Raw genomic sequence first — 23,696 nt, forward strand, 5'->3', positions numbered from 1 at the left:
TGTTGACTGGCCAGGTGTCAGAGTGGCACAATGGGCCCAAATCAGGTGGATTTGGTTGGACCAAGAGGTTTAGAACTGTACTGGGCTTAAGGTGAGGCATTCCAGTGCATTTTGGTTGGTTTAGACCTGTTTGGTTGGTTTAAGCCTCTTTTCCTTAAATGTACACACTGAGGGCTGGCCATGTGGGTGAATATAAACGTGGCTAAGAAAAGTGACATTTATCTTTAGGTTTCTGGAGTAGTTCAAACAGTTTTGAATGATGTCACATGTTTGTCGTTGTTTTATAGGCCATGCAATTGCATATTGTCGTTCTAATAGCCTGTGAAATTGGGAACTTAAGAATGTCTTTGCATTTTTGCTTGGTACAGGGTGAAATTTAGGCAGGCAGGTTTGAGTAATGCTAATTTTAATGACCACCATAGACATCCTAATTAAGAAAAAAGGGGAACTCCCTCTGCTTTCAGAAATTAATACATAATTTTTATAAAATCTCCTCTGTTCCCCCTTTAGATGGTATATATGGAAATCGACCTTGATGAGCCTTTGGCTTTCTTCCAGGGAATTTCAAATGGCTGTGTATCCTCGCTTTCCCTCTAGATCTATAGCAATGAATATCACTGGTGTTTGAATTATTTTCAGAAAAGGGGTTTAATTTACTTAGAGCATTTTCTTATAGGATTTTTAGTCATTGAGTTTCACATTAGGTAAGATTTGCTCTAAGCACCTTATTTTTGGGTTGTTTCAGGCAAAAGCCTGAGGATAAACATTGATAGGGTTTCTGAAGTTGAGTGGTTTGGCTGAGAGTCTGTCTCGTGGGTGGGAGACCTTTTTTCTCGTCCTGATAGGGTTAACAGTCCTAATTACTCGAGGCATTGAGAATGAAATTATGACGTACGTCAGATGCTCATTGAAGCCACATCCAATCCGGTGCAGCCCATTTATTTCTTTGTACATGTGAAAATCAGAAGGATCTTGGAGAGACTTTGGGAGTGTGGGCCGGGATTTGTCAACTTTGGTTTTCTGTGCTATTTCTTCTTCATTTGCTAGCTCTGTCTATAGAGTTCTCCAGACACTTATTGTGACAAGTTTTTTCGAACTATCCTAATTAATATTTCTGTGTTTCTTTGGTGGGTGGTACGGGCTCATCAAGAACTCGCTGTCGCCCACAAGCAAAAGCTTTGCAAAAAGGTAACGCTGTATGAAGAAGGGGGCTGCCCTGTCCTACCAGCGGAAGGGTCAGGTTAGGCTCAGGTAGACGAAATCGCCCTGACTGACGCTTGCTTTCTCATCTTTGTACTTTGCATTTTAAAAATATGCGCACGTACCTTCTTTTTCCCTGGAACAAGCAGGAGCACGTTTTTCTAGACATCAGATTATAGGCAAGAACTCTGTTCACAGGTTCCAGCCACAGGGAGTGGGTTGCAGATGAGCAGGGCTCCCCAAAGAGCCCAGTTTTGGGAAGTGGGGTAGAAGACGAAGCTTCTATCGCAGCGGTTCTCAGCCTGTTTGTCGCGACCCCTTTGGGGGTCGAACGACCCTTTCACAGGGGTCGCCTAAAACCATCGGAAAACACACATGTAATTACATATTGTTTTTGTGATTAATCACTGTGCGTTAATTATGTTCAATTTGTAACAATGAAATTGGGGGTCACCACAACATGAGGAACTATAGTAAAGGGTTGCAGCATTAGGAAGGTTGAGAACCACTGTTCTATCAGGTGACACAGGCCCAGGGACCAGCCAGCAGAAGCCCGGCCTGGCTGTGGACCGCATTGGAGCAGAGCTGGCTGAGCCAGCTGCACGGGGTGGTCCTGGGGCTGAGCTACTAGAATGCAGAGCAGCTAAGGAAGCGGACAAGTCACATTGTGTAGAGGACCCACTTGCTTTTGTCAGGGGGATGGGAGCAGAGGGTCTGTCACTTCTTGGGAGAGTTGACACTTGAGTGAAGTCTTAAAAAATGGATGGATGGGGGCCTTGGAAATGGGGAAAAAAAGCATTGGAAGAAGGGGCCACAGCGAGAGTACGCAGGCACGAGAGGATCCTGAGAGCAACATAGCCACGGGGTTGTCACGGGTCAGGTGCGGGCAGCGAGGGACTTGGGCACTTTGGGATGACATCACACCCACCGAGAGGTGTTTAAAGAGAATAATGGGATACAGAGAAGAGGGGATAATGGAATGAGTGGGACAAAATGACATAATGGTGGCAGTGTTGTCTGGCAGTTGCGTGGTGTGTACGCTGTTGAGGAGAAATGTAGTACGGTTATTTTATTTTCCAGCACAAAAACCAATTGCAAGAATTAACTGAAGTACTCGAGGTCCTACTCGAGGGCGGCCTGTGTGTTTTGGTTCTTGCAGAATCGCTGGCAGGAGGGCCTGCTGAGTCACCTCGCCGTTTTGAGGATAATGGGGTAAGATTTGGTTTGGATTACACCAGGCATGGGTAGTTAACATAATTGGTCATTTCATCAATTCACAGCACTTATTTTAAATGCCATTTAGGCTGCTAGAGACAATTGTAAATGTGAGCAGTTCCCCTCGACTAGAGAGCACTTCAGTTCTTGTACAATGGAGACAGAGCGGAGTGCCAGAGGGGACACCCATTGTTTCAGGCAGACCCAGGACGGGGCTCACCAGAGGGGAGTGTGGCTCATGGGAGCCCCGCAGGGTGGCTAGCTGACAGGTGTCCCCTCTGTGTGTCTCCATGTGTCTCGATTTTGGTTTCTGTGTGTTTGAAATACATGTTTATTAATTCTACTAATGCTGTTTCTTATTTTCCTCATTAAAAGAGTAACGTGTTTTGTATTTTTTTTCCAAACTCCCTAGCTACCCTCCCACCCCCCATAATTCATTCACCCATCAAACTTAAAATTAGGCGACGTTAAACATCACCCTCAGGTGAATTATTTTAATGATCAGTGATTCCTCATTAAAGACATTTCTAACCCCTGGTCTGACCTTCATCTGGTCCCTGGAGGTTTCGTCCCAGAGCTGCAGATGGCATCGCTGTCGGTGTTCAATTCGTGCTTCTGCTGGAAGTGGCTATACCAGCGGTTCTCAACCTGTGGGTCGCGACCCTTTTGGGGGTTGAACAACCCTTTCACAGGGGTCGCCTAAGACCATCGGAAAACACATATATAATTTCATATTGTTTTTGTGATTAATCACTATGCTTTAATTATGTTCAATTTGTAACAATGAAATTGGGGGTCACCACAACATGAGGAACTGTATTAAAGGGTCGCGGCATTAGGAAGGTTGAGAACCACTGGGCTATACACTACCCGGTTTGATCGTCCACTTCTTTCCTGTCAGCCTCAGCCCCCTACGGAGTTTTGTTCCCAGACAAGCTGCTGCCCTTGCAGCTCTGTGCCAGCTGACCGCTTGGACCCACCTGTCCTAGTTCCAGCTCTTCCTCTGAGCAGGTGTTCCCTGCTCGCCCACACTACCCCACCCACAAGCACTTCTTTACTGCCCATCTCTGTGTGTCAGGCACTGGATGAGGCTGGAGTTCCAGGGAAGCCCAGGGCCCGCCTCCTGCACCACTTACGGCCTGTGCTGGGGTCAGACCACACACCGTGAAGGGCTGGCGCAGCCACCAGCACCCTGCGGCCTTCCTGGCTCCCCCCCACTTCCTTTGCCCGGTCACCCCAGCATCGGCCCCTCATTGGTATTAACTCCATTTCTATAGGGTCCGGTAGTGGAATTAAATTCCATCACACACACCACAGATTTTTATTTCCATTCGTTTCTGACAACCCACTGGATGAGCTAATGAGACGGAAAGAGGACCTTCGAGGCGTGCCCGGCGCCCAGAGCAGGACGGCGCTGCCGCGGCCCGCCAGCAGGAAGGAGACACGTTCTTCCGCTGGGAGATGAACGTTGTCCTGAGAGTACGCCCAGTGCTCGCTGCTGGGGAACCGTGCTCGGGGTGATGATGACTGAGGTGACTTCCTCTGGGGAACGCCGTTTCCCAAGTTCTAGGTAGTTTCGTGTACTTACTGTCTTGGGAGATCATCTGGTTGCATACTGCCACTCGGCACAGCCCTTACTCCCTGCCAGCCCTATGCCAGGCATCTTTACTGCTGAAATGTATGCCGTGCCTCACTTCGGCTGTATTCTGTGCCATGACAGTCTCCAGAGCAAGTACTAGTAAAGCAGAAACACCCTGGAGTGGAGAGAGTGCACTGGTTACAAGTCCAGGAAGGGACCATGGTTCTGGTTCCAACACTGCCACGTGGCAAACGTGACCTTGGGCGAGCCACGTGACATCAGGAGTCTTCACTGTCTGCCCTGGGCATGGGGAGTGGGCCTCAGGGACGACGGGGTGGCAGGGATTTTCTGCGGAGTACCAGCTCTATCCCATTCTAGCAATTTCCCTAAAAGTAGGTCAAATGATTTTGAGGCTTAGCGCTAGCTTAGAGGAGAAAGAGTGCTCCCTCCAGCAGCTGCGTCTGCATTGCAGCCAAGGAGAGGGAGGAGGGGGTGGCAGGCCGGCCGGCCGGAGGTCCCCATCCTCCAACAGGGCGCTTCTCAGAGGTCTCCTGGGTCCTCGGGAGGCAGTGAATTATCCACGTGGGCAACCTGGAAGCGAACCCTGCCTTGGCTTCTCGGGCAACCGGCTTAGCCTCTGTGGGGATAATAATAATAACAACGCTGGTCTGTCTGAAGGGTTTTGTGGGGATTTGGTACAATCGCATTAGTAAACCATTCAGAGCATGCCAGATTCCCAACCAGAGTTCGTTACTGTAACATTTGCCAAAACTGTGAGCCTTGGGAAAATAAAACAGGGCTAAAGTCCTCTGGCCATGATTTCCCTGTGTCCGGCAAAACTTACCCTTCTGGTCCAGTTGGCGGGCCAGAAGTCTGGATTTGCCCCGAACTCTGTGGGATTTAAACATAGATCTGAAAAACCGTTTGTGCATCTCTTTATCTCAGACCAGGGGCATGGCCTGAGGTCCCTTCCCCGGGCCAAGCGCCATGCAGCCTCAGGTCCCTGCTGTTCGGTCATGATGTTACGGCTTCCCGGCTAATTTGCATATTTCTCTAGGATTATTATATAGGATTTCTTATAAATAGGACTGCTTCTTTGAGAGGTCAAAGCGTATGTGTGGATAGCGGGCAGAAGAGCAGAGATTTTCCCACGGCATCAACCTCAATTTGAATGCCTGCATCTCTGGGCCCCAGCTGTTTGACCTGGGGCCTCAGGTTTGAACATTGTAAAATGGGGCTTTGAGACACGTCTCCTGGATTGTTGTGGAGATTAAAGGAGAATGTGAGTGTAGAAACATCCATGCAGCCCACTGCCTGGCACCTCCAAAATGCTTGGTAAGAGTGAAGGTTTTAGCAGCCTTGACACTGTTTCTTGCCTAAGGTTTCTGGTCACGAATTCTGGCTGGTCGATTCAAAGTGGAAATTCCAAAGCCTCTCAAAGGAAGGGTTCTACCAAACTCCTCTTCACACGGTTGCCATTCTCTCTGCCAGCTCCACCCGCGTGTCTTTTCCAGTTGAACCAGGATGGCGCTGCGGACCTCGGGGTCTGCCAAGGTCTCGGGCCTCTGGTCGCAGGCATTTTCTCCATGAGGACCCATGGATCCCAGCTTCTGTCAGACTGCCCGCCCTCCCCCATTCTTCTTCCCTTCACATTTGGTCGCAGCCCCAGGCTCTTTGGCTTCTTTCATCGAATCTGCTCCACAGGCTGACTCTTTTGTGCATTTTGAAAATGAGGGCATCTACCTAATGCATAAGTCTCCGGATTCTTTCCCTCGGGCACACCAGTTTAAAAAAAAACACACACAACAGCAAACAAAACTAATAATAGAAAGGGGCAAAGAACCCTCTCTACGTTTTCCCCTCCTAATTGCCTTCTGTCCTCCTCGGCCTAGAAGCCCTTTGGATTTTAGGAGGCGCCCTTTCTCTTGGCATCATTCGTCCTATTGTTCTGCACTGAGTCATTGGTACATATATTTATGTAACTACAATGGTGAAGTCAGCTGGCTGGTGTTGTCTGCCATCAGGTGAATCTAAAGGGGTGCTGCTCAGCTCTTCTCATCACCCAAGCTTTAGGCGGTCACTGAGAGCAAGTTTGTACGTTTGTTTAAAAAAATTTAAGGAAATGCAATTTTGAAAGAAGCTGGTCAGTTCTGACCTTTGCCGTCCCTTGGGAATCCAGGTCTGCCCGATCTGCAGGTACCCGGCTGCCTGAGTCTGCAGCCTGGCAGGGGCCACCCAGTAGCCCATGTTTGCCTTAATTTCAGCTGGTGCCTCTCTCTCTCTCTCCCTCTACCTCTACCTCTATCTCTATCTCTGTCTGTAGTAACCGTTTCCATGAAAAGCCAGCGTTGCCCCTGAGACAGCGGCAGTCTGGTGAACAGAGGTGGAAGTCAGGGAGTTGCTGGTTCCACTGGGGACATGGCTCTGAGAGCTTCCTCTGGGCCAGCGTCCCGAGCTAGGGAGCATCCCCGAAAGGCGTCACTCACGTGAGCCTGTCCACAGTGCCAGGTTTGTCAGGGGAGACTTCCCAATAAGCCGTAGAGCCCGCGCAGGTTGCACACAGAGAGGGCAGCTTATGCAATAGGAGCAAGCAGGGCGAGTGTCTGGTGTGAGCCCTGGTCCCTGGCCGAGTCCGTAGGTGGAGACACGGGCTTCGGTCTCTAGCCAGGCGCCTGCAGTGGCGGCAGGTGTCGGGTGGAGAGGAAGTTGGCAGGGCTCCGAGCATAACCCGAGGGACAGCCCAGCTCGAGCGTTGGGTGGTCAGAGCTCCGAGTTCTTACAGCCCGAGGGGTGGAGGTCCCCCTCAGATTCATGTCCAGGTGGAGTCCTTATCCCAGTGGCCACACTTGTGGTTTGGGGTGTCCCAGGCTCCTTCTAAGGGTATTCCCGTCACACCCCATCACCTCAGGCTTGACACAGCATTTGACGTAACTGTCGTGGCGGACAGGATTCCATACTGGATTGTCCAAGAAGTCCTCCCTGCTCCTGCACTATAAAGCCGCGCACCTGCCGGGCAGGTATGCGTGACCTGACCCCTGCTATTTCGGGGTGATGTTCAGTGGGAGGTGGACACTGAGGCCTGAGTTCAGGAGAGGGAAGTCAGGGAGGGAGAGGGAGCTTTGGAAGGTGTGAATCCAGAAATGACCATTGAAATTATGTGTATGGATGAGGCTCTCGGGGGATATAGAATGAAAAGAGGGGAAAGATCCACATTGAAGACCCAGAGTTATGATAGAAAGAGCTTAGTCAGAACAACAAAGAAGCTGCTTAGTCAGAAATGAGGTCACTGCATGGGGAGGGCACAGACTTTCAGGCGGGAAGGGCAGGAACCCCTGCTGTGCAGAGAAGCCAGGGGGGTGGGACCCCTGAAAAGCCAACACCAGACTCTGATGATTAAAGTGGCACCAGGGCCTTCAGTGTGCAACCGCCAATCTCTCTGTCTCTGTGGACATGTCATGTAAGAGGAACCATACAGACTGTGACCCAGTGTGTCCGGCTGTATGTATTCTTTACATTGCTCTTTTATGAGCCTTATGCATTAGGTATTATGACTCCCATTTTGTAGATGGGGAAAATAAGGCCTGAAGAATTTTCCTGCTCGAGGTCCAAAACCTGGACTGATTGTTGGTCAAAATGGCATAAATAGTTCTAAACAGTTTTCCACTTTAGATGCTTAGATACTCTACAGCGGTTTGAAGAGAATCCTGTGATAGTGCTTAAAAGCACTTTGTAATGAAATGACAAGGCAAAAAGATGGGAATGGATATTACGTTGTCTTCTTTCATTCAGTATTTAAGGTGCTTCATTTCCCTTTTTGTCTCCACTCAGACTTTTGTAAACAGCTAACTGTAAGGTGCATTAGAGACTAGATAGAGAAAAAGGGAAATCCTGAAATTCATTCAGAGATTAATACCATGGGAGGAACCACCCCTTAACAGAACGGATATTTTATTTGGGTCTAACTGAATTTTATACTATTAGATAGACATAGATGTAGATATTTTATACCCATTATCATTCATCAATAGGAATATTTCCTTATAGGTTAATTCTTGAGCATGTAAAATGTGTCATTGTCTATGAAGTTGTGTAAGTTAGATTATAATGTAAAGATTATGCAACCTTGGATCATGTACTGTAGAGCCTGCTTTTATCAAAGTGCTCCATCTTCAGATACAACTGGAAAGCCATTCCCCTGGAGTCCTGGCTAACCGTGCTTACATGGAAGGAAGCCTAGGGATACTTTTATACAATAGCCAAGAGGTTACGATGAAGAAGAATTTTTTAGAATCTACTCTGATCGAGCTTTTCACCTTACAGTTTCAGAAGTGAACTTAAAAGGCTCCACCTGTAAACAGCAAGAGGTCAAGTTTGTGTTCTTGTTTGGTTCCCTTGACGACTGAAAGGTGTGGCTGAGAACTCCTGGGTAGTATGTGCCACAGTGTGTGATAGGTTAGGAGTGTATGCATGCTTGCGTGTATGTGTGTGTGTGTGTGTGTGTGTGTGTGTGCGCGCGCGCACAGCTCGTGCACTCAGGCATTTATCACTGCTTGTTGTGAGTCTGCAAGAATAAACCTCTCCCTTCCACCCTCCTGCTTCTCTTTCCATACCCACCTGTCCGGTTGGCCTTTTCGAATGATGGCATGAAGATGAAAGACCCCAGTTTTTCAAATCAGACATACCTGGATCCGTTCCCTGCCTTGCTACCTAATTGCTGTCGACTTGGGGAAAGTTATGCAAAATATTGTGAACTACTTTAAATTCCAAAATGCCAGTCTTGCAAGAATTGTGTAATCATTGTGAGGATTAGATGATAATCTGTTTGGCGTCCATGACACTTGGTAGGTGTCCCACGTGCAGGTGTCGTCATGTGACCGGGAGAGAGGAGTACAGATAGCCCTTGGAGCTGGCCAGTCTTGGGTGCAGAGGCCAACCTCTGCCTCCAGCAAATCTGATGTGTTTGAGCCGCTCCTTTCCAGCCAATCAGATAGTCGTACTTCATGGGCTTCTGTGAGAACGGAGATAGCGTATGTACCGGGGCTGGCACAGTGCCTGGTGATTGCTGAGTGTTCGATAAACACAATTCATTACATTTATGATAGCATTTCTGCACTTTCCTAAAGTTTTTAATACCTTCCATCCCCACGCAGCAATAAGGTAACAATCCTTCCCCAGTTGAACTGAAGTTATGCCTTCAGGAGTGTTTAAGACTGTTTTCAGTCTCCGAAGCTCTGGCTGCATTAAGGCAAATGCCCACGAGATACGCAGCAGAGGAGGGGAAGCCGAGTCCTCGCCAGCTGTTCTCGCTGACACTTTGACTAAGATCTGGCAGAAACGTGACACGGGAACAGGGGCGGGGTGGAATGGCTTTTGATCCGATTCCCTGTTTTTTCATCCGCTTAGTGTCTCTGAGCCAGAATACGAACTATTTGCAAAGATTCTAGACCGAGAGGGGAGGGAGGGGAGTGAGAAGGACAGACCTACTTGCAGTGAGAAAGGACTTCAGAGAATCGTGAAAAGGATCGTGCTGAACTTGGCCCCAGCTCATGGTCACCATAGCACACTGGGTTGTTCCCTCTGTGGGCTGTGATTTTATGCGTGTGTGTGTGTGTGTGTGTGTGTGTGCGCGCGCGCGCGCGCACGTGCATTTTCAGGATGAGCTCATTCTGTTTATTTGACACACGTGGCGGTGAGGGGTTAGAACCCAGGTCTGAGCCTGATGACATCTGCCAGCAGAGCTGCTGTGACCGTGTCATTTCCTAAGCTCCAAGAGGACAGGGAGGGCATCCTGACAAGAAGCTGGTGCCATGTAGAAAGGCCAATTCTGAGTTTGTCCTTTGTGTGTAGTGCTTCTCAGACTCCGGGAGACTTCCTTCTTTAAGTTTGTCATCGGTGGGAATTGAAATAGGAAGTTTTCACTTTTAAACTTTTGCAGCTGCATAGGTCCAAGTTGGGGTGCTTACAGGGATGAGAGATGGGTGCCAATAGCTATATCAGGGCATCTTTCTCCAGTCCTCACCCTCAACTTACAACATATATTCCAATGGGAAGTGCAGCTTCAGACAGGAGCTCCTTGGCCTCCGGGATTGGTTACAGGACCCATCCAGGCAGAGTGCCACCTGGTGCTTCTTATCACGGGTCTGGAGGCTCTAGCCCAGGGGTGGGAACCTTTTCCTGCCAACAGCCATTTGAATATTTGTAACATTATTTGCAGGCCATACAAAACTATCAACTTAAAAATTAGCCTGCTGTATTTGGTCAAACATTTAATTAACTCACCCATAATGCCTTGGCAGGGCCAGACCAAATAATTTTGCGGGCCCTTATGTGGCCTCACGGCCAGACATTCCCCACCCCTGAGCTAGAGAATGCGCTGGCATCCAAGGGCCTGCGGTGTATAATCAGCCAGTGCCCAAGAAGCGGCACCAAGGCAAAGAGGCAGCACGAGGAGCCACCGCCGCCCTCCCATGGTTGGACTAGATGAGCTCATAAGCCCCACCTTTTACTGAACTCAACTTGATTTGTGTTTGTATTTTGAGGGGATGTATATCCAAGTATCCTGACTAATAAGGACTCTCTAAATGAATAGCATCAGTTAAACTAAATACATATCACTGATGATTTCTGTGTGTCAGCGAATTCCAACCTCGCTTGTCTGAGAGGCCCACTTCGTGGTCTGGCTGCCACTTGCAAGAATGTAAGATGAGCTGGCAGAGCTTTTCAGAGATGGTGGCTTGACTTAGGCAAACAGAGTGGGATCACGGTAATGACAGTCCCCGCTCGCCTGTCCCCCAGCTCAGCTGTGCCTCCTGTGGAAATAGGCTCCGAGAGGCTCACATTGACTTTACAAAGTGGCTGTAACCTCTTACGCCACAGACAGCAGCCTTGAACCGGGCGTTTCCCCTGTGTTCCCAGAAAGCAACCCGAGCATCACTAGCATGACCGCCCGGACCATGTGACCACCCGGAGCCATGGCTGTGACCAGAGGGATAGGAGGGGTGGGGCCATCACTTGGAAGCGTGGGGAGGGGTTGGGAGATGGAATGTTCTCCAGATGCAAGACAAGGTCATTTTCAAAGAAGGGAAAAGGAAATGTGTATTACAACAGCCCAGTCATTTGAAAAACACAAACAATAGCTGCAAACACGTTAGGTTCCATGTGCAAATATATGTAACTAGTAAGTGGAAGGTCGAGGGCCAGAATGCGGATCTTCCCATTTGAGACTATAACCATCATCCATGGATGTACGAGACCTTGGAGGTTTCGGGGCACATGGTGGCGTCAGTCGGTGTAATTTCCCAGAGGCCCGGGAGTTGAGTTCATGATGACGGGGCGGGGATTCCTGAAATGATTGCCTTAACTAGACTGGCCTCATTGGTGATAAAGAAGAGAGGGAAAATGAGATGCAACCTCCCTTTACTGAGGATTAGCTTTGAGCAACCAACCTTGGGGTCTCAGTGGACTTCTTAGCAGCCAGAGTCCATCTCCAAAGCCTCACATCTAGGATAGCGGGTGAATGCATGAATCAGCGGGGGCTGCATATGACAATGCCACAGACAGTTATTTCTCCGGAGGCTGGAAGTCCAAGTTCAAGGAATTGGCAGTTTGGGTTTTCCTGGGCCTCTCTTCTTGGTTTGCAGGTGGCCGCCTTCTCACCACGTTCACACGTGGCTTTTCCTGTGTGAGTGCGCTTCCTCTGGTCTCTCCTTAGAGGACACCAGTCCTATTGGGCGAGAGCCCTCATTCAGCCCGAACTACCTCTTTAAATGCTCTATATCCAACTCCAGTCAAAGTGGGGGTTAGTGTTTCAACATGTGCAATTTGGAACGGACACAGTTCTGTCCATAGCAGTGAATTACATGCATATGTTTCACAAACAGCCCTTGCTTTCCTGCAGCATGCTAGGTACCCCTTCAGGTGCTGGGATGGAGGCCAGAAGACCTCCAGCCTCAAGGAGTCGGCGGTCCAGCCGGGAGTCAGAATCACTAAAGAGCCTTGATGGTTCTCGCCATCTCAGAAGGGCTTAGGAGTGAGGGAGGAAGTTGTTGCTTGTTGCTGGCCCTGTGGCTCCTAAACCTGCCCCCTCCCCCCTGAACTGTTCAGCATGGTAGCTGTGTGATCCTCAGTCACAGCGTTGCTCCAGGCACTTGATACAAAAGAGGAGCCATTATGTTTGCAGCAATGGCAAAAACACTCATTCAGCCACGCTCACAAAACAATGAAGCCCACGCCAGAGGCATGGGCCACGAACAAGCGCACGCAGTGTTGCTGGTTGTGTGATGTGTGTGTATTCAAAAGCAAAGGAGGAATGTGCTATGGCAGGGTGGAGAGGGGACTAGTCACCATCTCCCTTTTGGGTAGCTTACCTTATCCCTCCCATTTACAAAGACGAGAAGATGAAAGAAAAATGTCCCAGCCAGAATTGTGGGGAGATTCTAATAAAGGTTGACTCTGAGAAGACCAGGATGGCTAGATAATGGGGACTTGGGGGTAGGTGGCACAATTGAAATCTTACGTTGAACGTGGCCAGCATGGCTCAGTGGTTGAGCATCGACCTATGAACCAAGAGGTCACGGTTTGATTCTTGGACAGGGCACATGCCCAGGTTGTGGGCTTGAGTCTCAGTGTGGGGCGTGCAAGAGGCAGCCGATTAGTGATTCTCTCTCATCATTGATGTTTCTCTCTCTCTCTCTCTCTCTCTCTCTCTCTCTCTCTCTCTCTCTCTCTCTCCCCCACCCCCGCCTTCTTCTCCCTCTCCCTTCATCTCTGAAATCAAAACTTTTTTTTAAAGTCTTATGTTGAAGTTGGCATATAAGGAAGGGCGAAGAATGAAGAGCTGACGGTCATGAACATGGGTAACTGCTACAAATGGAGGGCCTTGTCTCATGTGGGCCCAGTGCGTGGTGCTCACGGTGACTTGAACGGTAGTTGTCATAGCCGGGCTGACCCTGGAAGGAGATGTGAACAGCTGAACTGACCAAGTGGGCCAAGAGTGGCAGACCAGGGCGTCACTTTGGGTTGGAGGTGAGGTTGGCAGGGGCGACAGGGCAGGTGGGGGGAGGTGTTAGAGCCTCAGATACCATTAGTTCAGGATGCCTTTGCATTTCTCCATTACCCTGTCTATTTAGGGGGGGAAAAACACATCTTAAATCAGTATAATTTAAAAAGTAATGAAAATCCTGTTCAGAACCAAAGATGCAGCCTCTTCAATCTCACTTGCTAGTTCCCAACTTAATTTTTAAAATTAAGACACCTCTAACAAGATTCAAAATTGTTCACAATCCAAAATGTAGTGGGGGGAGATAAGATGCTAGATGAGAAAATGGGTTCTATTTCAAAAACAATGAGTGTGTGTGTGTGTGTGTGTGTGTGTGTGTGTGTGTGTGTGTGTGTTGGGGAGGTCAGGAGGTGGGGTAGTTCTTTCCTGTATAAGGCTATTTAACTATAAATGGAGTTTGTTGAAGACATGTGAGTCAATGAACTTGGAGGAAATGGCATTGCCAAAAATAGCTTTTGTGCTATAGAAATGAGGTTGGCATTACAGGGACCTGGCTTTGAATCCTGGCTCTAACATGCATATTCTCTCTCTCTCTCTCTCTCTCTCTCTCTCTCTCTCTCTCCCCCCATTCATTTGCACATTTATGCCTCATGGCTTGGTCAGATGCTAGACCCTGACCTTCTGTTTCTTCATCTGTAAGACCAGGATGCCACCTGCCTCTCGAGAAGTAAATGAAATCACATGCAGGCCAGGGCTCCGTGGCTCTGACGGGCGGTCACCGTGGCTCTGTGTTGCCCCCAGCCGGAGTGCAGAGGGACAGTGTCCAAAGAGAAATCAAGGTTGTGGTTACCCTTGGGGTGTCAGATAGTGAGGAGGGACAGGGGGCTCCTGAGGAGCTGGCTAAATTGTGAAAACTGGCTGACTGTACATGTATGTGGGCTTTCCTCGGTGTATGTCACTTCAGTCAAAAGTTTCAGAAATGATTGGGCAACAAATTTCATTACACCTACTTGATTTCACATTTCCATTATGCACATGTTCTGAACCTCAGAATTCTTACATGATTGAAAAAGAGATTGTCATCGATTTTATTAAGTCAGTGCTGGGGGAAACACCAAATAGCAGGAGTTGCTCTCACAATTCCAGGGTGCTTTGTGAAGGCCCGCGGGACACGCTTGTTACTGGTATTGTTAGTACAGCACTTGGATTCCGTTTGGAACATGCCACTGGCAAAGGTGGCTGAAACGTCAGTCTCTCCTGAGAGTGGGTTTGTTGTTGTCGTTGTTTTTAACATTCCTAACCAGGGAGTTAGGTTCACAGATGTACTAGTAGGTTCAGATGAATTTATGTGACTGTAAGTGCAATTAGTGGGGGAGGAAATGAAGCCTCTTTAATAAAACTATGAGAAGGTCTCATTTTTTGCCAAAATACATAGAAAACTTGTACAGACTTTAAAATTTTACCTAAATAAAAATGTTTTTTTTATTCCATTATCATATCTTGATGAATAGATGTGGTGGTAAAGTAATTGATTTGGAAATCATTATTTAAACCTTGAAACTTTGTAGCAAGCATTTTGTTAGTGTAAACAGTGTGTTTGAAAATTTTTGTGATTTCAAAAAAAGCAGGCCAGGGCGGGGTCTGGGGAAAAAGGCAAAAGGGGGAGGTCAAGAGGTAGACTTGAGGGTATCAAATAAATAGGCCTGTGGATATAAAGTACATCATGGTGACTGTAGTTCACAATACCAGGTAGCATATTTAAAAGTTGCGAAGAGAGTGGATCCTAAAATTCTCATCACACATAAAAATCCTATATAATAAAAGGCTAATATGCAAATTGTCCCCTTGACTGGGAGTTTGACCAGGAGTTCAATCAGGGGGCGGGACTGGCCAGCCAACTGCCTATGGTCCCTCCCCCTGGCTTCTGGGCCTGATCACCCCCATCGGGGGCAGGCCAGACCCCACCAGTGCATGAATTTGTGCACCGGGCCTCTAGTTGTAACTATATAAGGTTAGACTTACTGTGGTGATCATCTCCAAATATATATAAATGTCAAATCATTATGTTAAACACCTGAAATTAGTATAATGTTACATGTTAGTGATATCTCATAGAAACAAAAATGAAAAGTTAAATAAAAACACACCCGTTCACTGAGATTTGTAACTTCCAATGGAATATGGAATAACCAAGGTGGTTTGTAACTGAAGCACAACTAATCGGGGATGTACCTGGAAGGTTGGCTTTAAAAAGAGTACCCGTCCTCTGCAGCTTTTGTCGAAATGGTTAAGGTGTTCAGGAAAGCCTGTCGGAACCCCGAAGCATTGGTTGTCTTAGTTTCTCTGTATCAGTCCTTTGTAATTCTAAGTGGTTAATGCTACCTCTGAAGTTTTCAAATCTCCTACGATTGTGTTGTAATAAAAACAAAACAAAACACTTAGCATCATTATTATATTCATACTCAGACGTAGGTATTGTCTTGAGTGGTTTGGAGCTGTGGTACTCTGTGTTTCAAGGACAGTGGGAATTCCAGTTATGTCTGCATCTGTTTTCCCAACAGAGTTGAGACAGTGTTATGATGCATTTTCCTCTTTTAGTTAAGATTAGGTGCTGCGTGTTCTGGTTTTGACTAGTTTAGTTGTTGATCGCACATGTGAGCCTGCACAATGAATGTTTCTGAAGGGCCTTCGTCACCCCCATGGTCATGTACCCCCGGCTCTGCGGGGTCAGTAGTGAGGTCTGTATTTATACTCTACAGCGGGTGTTCAGTGTTTCATCTCAGGGGTAGTACAAGATAGTGACACACACATCTGTGGCTTTGGGGGGTTACATTGTGGTAAAAATTAAGTTGTGGGAGGTTTTTCCTGCTTGTGTTTCCTACCTGCTTAGCATATTTCCCCTCTTCTAATGTGCCCTCATTCCCCCGTCCTATATAATAAAAGGCTAACATGCAAATCAACTGAACGGCAGAACGACTGGTTGCTATGACATGCACTGACCACCAGGGGCAGACGCTGAGTGCAGGAGCTGCCTCCTGGTGACCACCAGGGGCAGACGCTGAGTGCAGGAGCTGCCTCCTGGTGGTCAGTGCGCTCCCACAGGGCAAGCGCTGCTCAGTCAGAAGCCGGGCTCAAGGCTGGTGAGTGCAGCAGCGCTAAGGACCCATCAGGGGATGTCGGACTACTGGCCTAGGCCCGCTACCCATCGGGCCTAAGCCAGCAGTCGGACATCCCCCGAGGGGTCCCAAACTGCTCCAGGACGCAGGCCGGGTTGAGGAGAGGGACACCCCTCCTCTCCCACAGTGCACGAATGTCGTGCACCGGGCCTCTAGTGTCTAATAAAATAAAGTACTTGTGCCCTTGCTGGTTTGGCTCAGTGGATAGAGCATCGGCTTGCTGACCGGAGGATTTCTGGTTCGATTCCAGTCAAGGACATGGCTCCTCCCTGGTCAGGGCACTTGCAGGTTGGCGACCGCTGCTTTAGAGAGCTAGAGACAGACACAAATCCTTATAGTGTTGGGGGCAAGTCCCTCAGCCTAAGGCAGTGATGGTGAACCTTTTGAGCTCGGCGTGTCAGCATTTTGAAAAACCCTAACTTAACTGGTGCCGTGTCACATATAGAAATTTTTTGATATTTGCAACCATACTAAAACAAAGACTTATATTTTGATATTTATTTTATATATTTAAATGCCATTTAACAAAGAAAAACCAACCAAAAAAATGAGTTCGCGTGTCACCTCTGACACGCGTGTTATAGGGGCTTGACTCCTCAGGGTTCAGGAGGGACACATGGGTAACAGCAGGTAAGTGGGATGTGCTTTATTATGAACAAAGCAACCTGCAACTAGCAGGTCAGTGACACCTTATATAACCGCCCCAACAAAAGAGGCCTCGTGCCAGTTAGTTACGTGTAGCAAGATTCATCCTTAAGATTATGCCTCCTTTCATGGGCAGTTTTCTGTAACATGTCTTTAAGCAGGAAGGGGAATGGTGGCAAGACATTCAGAAGTCAGTTCTTCCGCGAAAGCTGAGGGATGATGCCTTCTTTCGTCTGAATAGCTGTATCTTGGCTGGGGCCATGGAGTCTGTAGTTTTAAAAGCCCCCAGGGGACTCTGATGTACAGACAAGGTTTGATAATCGTTGTTTTCTGTCGTGGGCAATGTGGAACTAAAACCAGGTGAGTGGCCAGAGCTAGAAACACTGAATTGGTGACTTCATGGTCAAAGGGGGGTAACCAAGCTTGCAAGAGGCGAAGCCCACTTACTAAGCCTAGAGCAGCGCTTCTCAACCTGTGGATCGCGACCCTTTGGCGGTCGAACGACCCTTTCACAGGGGTCGCCTAAGACCATCCTGCCTATCAGATGTTTACATGACGGTTCATAACAGTAGCAACATTACAGTTATGAAGTAGCAACGAAAATAATTTTATGATTGGGTCACAACATGAGGAACTGTATTTAAAGGGCCAGAAGGTTGAGAACCACTGGCCTAGAGAGAAAAGGGGGTGGGGGTATGAGTGAGCCTGAAAGGACACCCGAAGAGAACTGGGTGCATTCCCCGCGCAGGCCTCTTCATGTCTTCTTAACCCCTTTCTGAAGTACAGTTTAGGAGAGGAAGCGATACCGGTTGGAAAGGTATAATAGAGATGCTAGAACAGGGGTGGGCAAACTTTTTGACTCGAGGGCCACGATGGGTTCTTAAACTGGACCGGAGGGCCGGAACAAAAGCATGGATGGAGTGTTTGTGTGAACTAATATAAATTCAAAGTAAACATCATTACATAAAAGGGTACGGTTTTTTTTTGTTTTTTTTTTTTAGTTTTATTCATTTCAAACGGGCTGTAGTTTTCCCACGGCTGTGCTAGAAGGTGAAGCACATTAAATAAATACATCTTTACATCAGGTCCCTTTAAATGAGAAAATACAAGGTTTAGTGAATGTTTACCTGTAAACGGGACTGTAGTGACGCTGGCCATATCACAGAGGGTACCGCTTACTCACCTTGCCTATTGTGTGCCAGCCGTTCAGCGTGGCACCTACCCGCACACCTCACTAGAGCCTCAGCATAGCCCCGTGGGTCAAGGCATCACTGGCCAGCAACTAGAGGGGAAATGGAGGACCTGTAATTTACTTCAGGTTTGTCTGTTCTGGGAGAATCCATACACTTGGCTTTCCATTTGTGGTTGCTCAGGGTTCCTTTTTGTCTCTTCCCTGACCTTTTCTTTCCCTTCTTCCTCCTCCTTGTTCTTCTTCACCCAAACCTCCCACCTAAGGTAAAATATGAAATCAGAACTCTCCTGGTTGAATGAAGGGGTGTGGGGACCAAGAGTCCTCTGGCTCAATCCTCCCCACCCCCCACCGCCGACCCCATTGTCACCCCCACAGAAGGGTCATGGAAATACCACTGCACCAAGATGTCACTGCCTCCCTAGGCTCCATGCCTCATGGCTCCAGTCCGTGTGTGTATATGTGTGTGTCTTTGTGTCTGTGTGTATGTTCCAGTTTTCAATCAAGAGGCGGATGGTTGTGTAAGAAACACATTCACCGGTCCAAAATTTTTTTAAAAAAATGGATTCAGACACAAAGTACAGTGAAAGCGAGGCCTTTAATGTCAGTCTTGCAAGATGGGGTGTCTGGTGGGCAGGCACACCCAAAGCAGTTACAATCAGCATTTTATTCCCTAGTGCGCGGGTCCCTCCCCCGGTTCCTCATTGGCTGAGTACTGTGGGGTGTACAGTCTTCCCGGACGTCGCCTAGGCTTCATTATTAGGGTATTCTTTCTTTCCCCTTCCCAGTTTAAGTTCTTTTGTCAGTTGGCCCCTCCCCAATATCTTGTGTGCTCACAGATTCTCCGGGTGTATGAACTTGGTCACATCCGCAGGCTGCTATGCAAGCAGACTACCAGTGGTAGTTTTCCATTCAGGGTTAAATGCCTTGCCTTGAAAATGGACCACCACTAACTTTATTTCTAACAAATTGGCTCCTCTTTTCTTTTTACTTTTACTGGTCTTATTTTCACTCTTGCGTCTTCTGCTTTTCAAATTGCTCTAGAACCTGTTGACTTTCCTCATCATGGGGGGGAAGTGAGTCTAATTTGGTTTCTAATAATAGCAAATTATTTTGCTGATAGGTCATGGGCATCTGCTACTTAAAACCTGCCTCAGTTAGTCTCTGTGCTAATCCTCTTACACAGGGGATAATACAACACCCTACCGCTCTCAGGACTCCTGCTATAATCATGAGAGATGAAAGAATCGAGCCCAGTAAGCCTTTCCATTTTCCAAACCATCCTCCCACCCATCCAGTGAAGGGGTCATCATCAGTGCCGGCATTTTCGGCAAGTTCATGAGCCAACGTCGTCAGTCCTTGGAGTGCCTTTGTGATTGTGCCATCGGGAGCTGTGTTATTGGGAATAAAGGTACAACACTTTTTCCCCAACATAACACAAACCCCCCCCTTTCTCTGCCAGTATCATGTCTAGCGCTATCCTATTTTCCCAAGTCATTCGGCTAGTGGCATCCAACTGACTAGCTACCCCCTGAAGAGCATCCCGGGTATAATTGATAAACCTCTGCTGATTATAATAGATGTAGTTAATCCAGGCCACATCTTTATTGACAGTGACCCAATGGAAAAATACAGACTCAAATCCAGCAGCTACCTGGTTGCGGGCCTTAAATTCATCGGGGACCCCCCTGGGGACCCCTAATGCGTCAAGATATATATTGGAGTCAAGAGATCCTGCTATTGCTCTTCGTGCCCGGTGATTACTTTCATCCTTTTTGGGTCCCTTGTGGAAGGCCAGGGTGAATGGAATGACCAATTGAACTAGGGCACAGGTCCCGGTCCAGTTGGATGGTAATGAGTTATGAAGGCTCCTTTTCCCACAATACCACCAGACATCAGCCCGGGGTATGCGGAGAGCTGAGTAATTGCCAACACTTGGCCCACTGGTGACGTTTAAGACCTTGGTGCAGGTCGTCAGTTCTCCCACAGGCCTATTGAATTCTGCCCCCTGCCTCGAGAGGCAAGAGGAATAGTTCATGTTCCCTACAGAGAAAGAGGGGATTGCCTTAGGGTCTGATGTTTGCAAAGCGGGAAAGAGCAAAGACAGACTCTTACAGGTCTCGTTTCCCCATGCATCCTTGTCTTGGTACAGGGCCAACATGCAGTACATTCCACGGGGATCAGTGTCCCATCCGAGGGGAAAGGGAACCAGCTGTGCTTGTGGCCGTCCAGCGGCACATGCGAAGCAGTCGCTCTTGTTAAGAGCATGTACCGTAAATTTGACCCATTCGACCCATGCATTCGTATCACCATACCCAGTTTCTATTTCCAGAGTCTGCCTTAACTCTTTCACCTCAACTACCTCCACCCTGTTGGGGTCGTTACTAGATGTTAGTTCCAGTTCAGAAAGTATATTCTTTTCTCCTTTAGGAGGGTTTTTTAATTTCTATCCTAAACCTACCAGTTGGATCTCTCCCAGTAAGATCTACCCCAAACCCATAAGTTCTATTAACCTCCCTATCTGGAACCTTTATAGTCAGAAGGATAGGGTTACATCCTAGGTTTTGACAGTTTGGGTCTGAGGCCCCTTTAAACATACGCAATTTTGACGTTAGAGGTTGTCTCTTCGAATTGGGGGCAGTCCAGCCTTGATATTGCGTAGTCCACCAGACATTGCTCCAGTCTGGGCATGGGGGCTCCGTGTATCGAGGACGGGAAGAGGTTTGCTGTTCAGGGCATAAATATTTTTCAGACCTGCTTAAGGCTCTCTGGTTTCTTAAATTTCCACAAGATATAATTTGGCAGGCGTCAAACTTAATAGTTTGGGGTACCGAAGACTTCGTTACATTGATCACTAGTTTGGGTACCTAGTGTTTTCGCTTTGCAGAACAACACATCCAAGCCAAAGTAATCTGGAGAGAGTAAGCCAGGCCATGATTGGGAGCAGGATTAATGTGTCTTTCTTTTAGGACCACCTTGAAAGGGTTTTTTGTCTCTGTTACCAGTCCCTGGACTTTAGTGTAATGAGTCCACCCCTTTTCAGCTGTTCGTATGGCCGTTTGATAGTCAGGAGCACCAGATACGGACCCTCCCAACTCGGCTGGAGCTTGTCTTCTTTCCAAGTCTCGATCAGGACCAGGTCACCAGGCTGGAAATGATGAACAGTGCGGCAGGGTCTGTCAACCTGAGGGATGACAGGGTGGAGGATATGGCCAGTATGTCGTTTCTCAAAAATTGATCTTTGGTTTCCATAGTAAGGAGATCTGTACCCTGCTCAGGTGTAGGGGAGCCCATATACCATCTCATAAGGGGACAGTCCCACATCTTTCCTTGTAGCTGTCCTAACCCTGAGGAATGCTGTATGTAGGAAGACATTTTGTCCATAATAATTTGGTTTCTAAGAGTATTTTGGTAATTTGTCTCTTAAGGGTCTGGTTCATTCTTTCCACCCTTCCCAAAGATGGGGGATGCCAGGGGGTGTGATAGTCCCAATTAATGTCTAATCCTCCCATTATTCCCCTCAACACCCTGGGTCTGATTTGCTCCAGGATTATGTTAATGACACGCCCTGTGGTGGCAGCCACAAGGGGAAGGCTTCCACCCACCCAGAGAAGTGGTACACTATTGTATTACCATTAGGCATCTTTGTCATCCCACCTTAGGCATCTCTGTGAAGTCTACCTGAATGCTCTGAAATGGTCTTAACCTGGGTGGTCTTCTCCCTCTCATCTGTATCCTACCACCTTTTTATTTATTCTTTTGCAAGTCACACATCCCCCACACACCTGTTTAGCAATGTTATAGATACACACACACCCATAATTCCTAAGTATTGCATCAGACATGGCTTGGGGACCCCAGCGACTCCCCCTATGCAGTATGGACGTCAGCTCCCTCATCATGGGCTTGCTTATCATTTCTCTCCCATCAGGGAGCACCCATCTTCCATCTCCTGTTTTAACTGCTTCTATTTTATCTAAGTCCTTTTCGTCCTCTTTAGTAAACTGGACGAAATGTTATACTCTGAGATACTTGGGATCGAGCTGAAGAGTCTGATTCCTTCCACCAGAGGGGCTCATTTGGCAGCCTCATCTGCGAGTCTGTTACCTACAGCATAGAGCCTCCCCTTTGGCATCCATTTACATGGACAACAGTCACCTCTGTCGGGAGTACAAGACTTTCTAAGACTGGCCTGATTAGTTCTTTCTGGACCAATTCCTTTCCCGTGCTGTTTATGAGTCTCTGTTCTGTCCAAATTTTTCCAAAAGTATCTACTACTCCATAAGCGTATGTAGAGTCAGTGTATGTGGTGCCTTCTTGGCCTTCGAGCAGTGTTAAGGCTGGGTTAAGAGCATATAATTCACATGTTTGGGCTGATCAACTACTATGTGGCCTACCTCCCTCACACAAGGAATGTTTGGTTCCATCAGTGCTATCGAAGCCATTATGTCTCCTAATATTACCAGGATCAGCCAACAGGTTGGCCCCATCATGCAGTGGGACCTCACACAGGTTTAGCCTGACCTCAGTTTGATATTCTATGATGTCCAGGCAGTTGTGTTCGGATACTTCCTGGTTTTCCTCTCCCTTCCATAGAAAACTGGCGGGGTTCAGGCAGGTATCGGTGGTCAAAACCAAATCATGCCTTTCTAATAATATGGCTTCATACTTCAGAATTCAGGAGTCTGTCAGCCATCTCCCGGCTCTTTGATTTAGTGTGCTCCAGACCTGATGTGGAGTGCTTGCTTTTTTTTGCTTTTTTTTTAAATCTTCACTCAAGGATATTTTTTTCATTGATTTTTAGGGAGAGTCGAAGAGAGAGGGAAAGACAGAGAGAAACATTGATGTGAGAGAGACACATCAATTGGTTGCCTCCTGCATGTGCCATGCCCCGACCAGGGCCCGGCCAGGGAGGAACCTGCAACCGAGGTACATGCCCTTGACAGGAATCGAACCCAGGACCCTTCAGTCTGCAGTCCGGCGCTCTATCCACTGAGCCAAACTGGCTAGGACTGGAGTGCTTACTATTAAGGCTCCTCCAAAAGTTAATTTCCTGTTCTACTCTACCAGTAAGGCAGTAGCCGCCACGGCCCGCACACATTGGGACCATCCTCTGGAAACAGGGTCAGGGAGTTTGGAAACAAAGGCCACAGGTTGTCTTTTTCCTCCCCAGGTCTGAGTGAGCATCCCTTCTTACAAAGACTTTCTGAGCTTCTCTTAGTAATTCTTCTCTTGGTTTTTCATTTCAACCCTCCATCTTTTGCAACGTTTTTGGTAATGTCCGGCCAACTCTTGGTCACAAAAGTGACCCTCAAAAGGCCCTGTCCTATTGGGTCTTCCGGGGTCCAGGCTGGGGTATTTTCTCATCTGATCTCTGATCTCTGAGTCTTTAAGAAGGCCGAAGGGGTTTCCTCTTTCCCTTCTTGGGCCTCAGATGCTTAAACACATTTTGAGATCTAGGAGCAGACTCTTACTCCCTTCATTGTAAGTCCCCCGAGGTCCTGCATTTGCACTTGACCCCTGGGGTCATTGTTATCCCAGTTGGGGTCCACATTTGGGAACTTCTGTTCCGTGGGCAAGACCCCCTGCCCAGGAGGATGTTGTCTCTCCCAAATGGTCATGGCTGCCCTTCTGATCATTCCTCTCTCTTCTCCTGTGAATAAGGTTTTCATAATGGCATCCTCTCAGCCCAGA

At 47.9% G+C, this 23,696-nt stretch overlaps 1 protein-coding gene across 6 annotated transcripts in view; it reads left to right on the top strand.

Annotated features, from left to right (window-relative positions):
- FOXN3 (forkhead box N3) overlaps positions 1 to 23,696 on the top strand; it is a 361,722-nt gene that overhangs the window by 250,731 nt on the left and 87,295 nt on the right. The gene's annotated exons all lie outside the window — the stretch shown is intronic.

This window comes from Myotis daubentonii, chromosome 1 (assembly GCF_963259705.1).
Source record: "Myotis daubentonii chromosome 1, mMyoDau2.1, whole genome shotgun sequence".
NCBI classification, from domain to species: Eukaryota; Metazoa; Chordata; class Mammalia; order Chiroptera; family Vespertilionidae; genus Myotis; species Myotis daubentonii.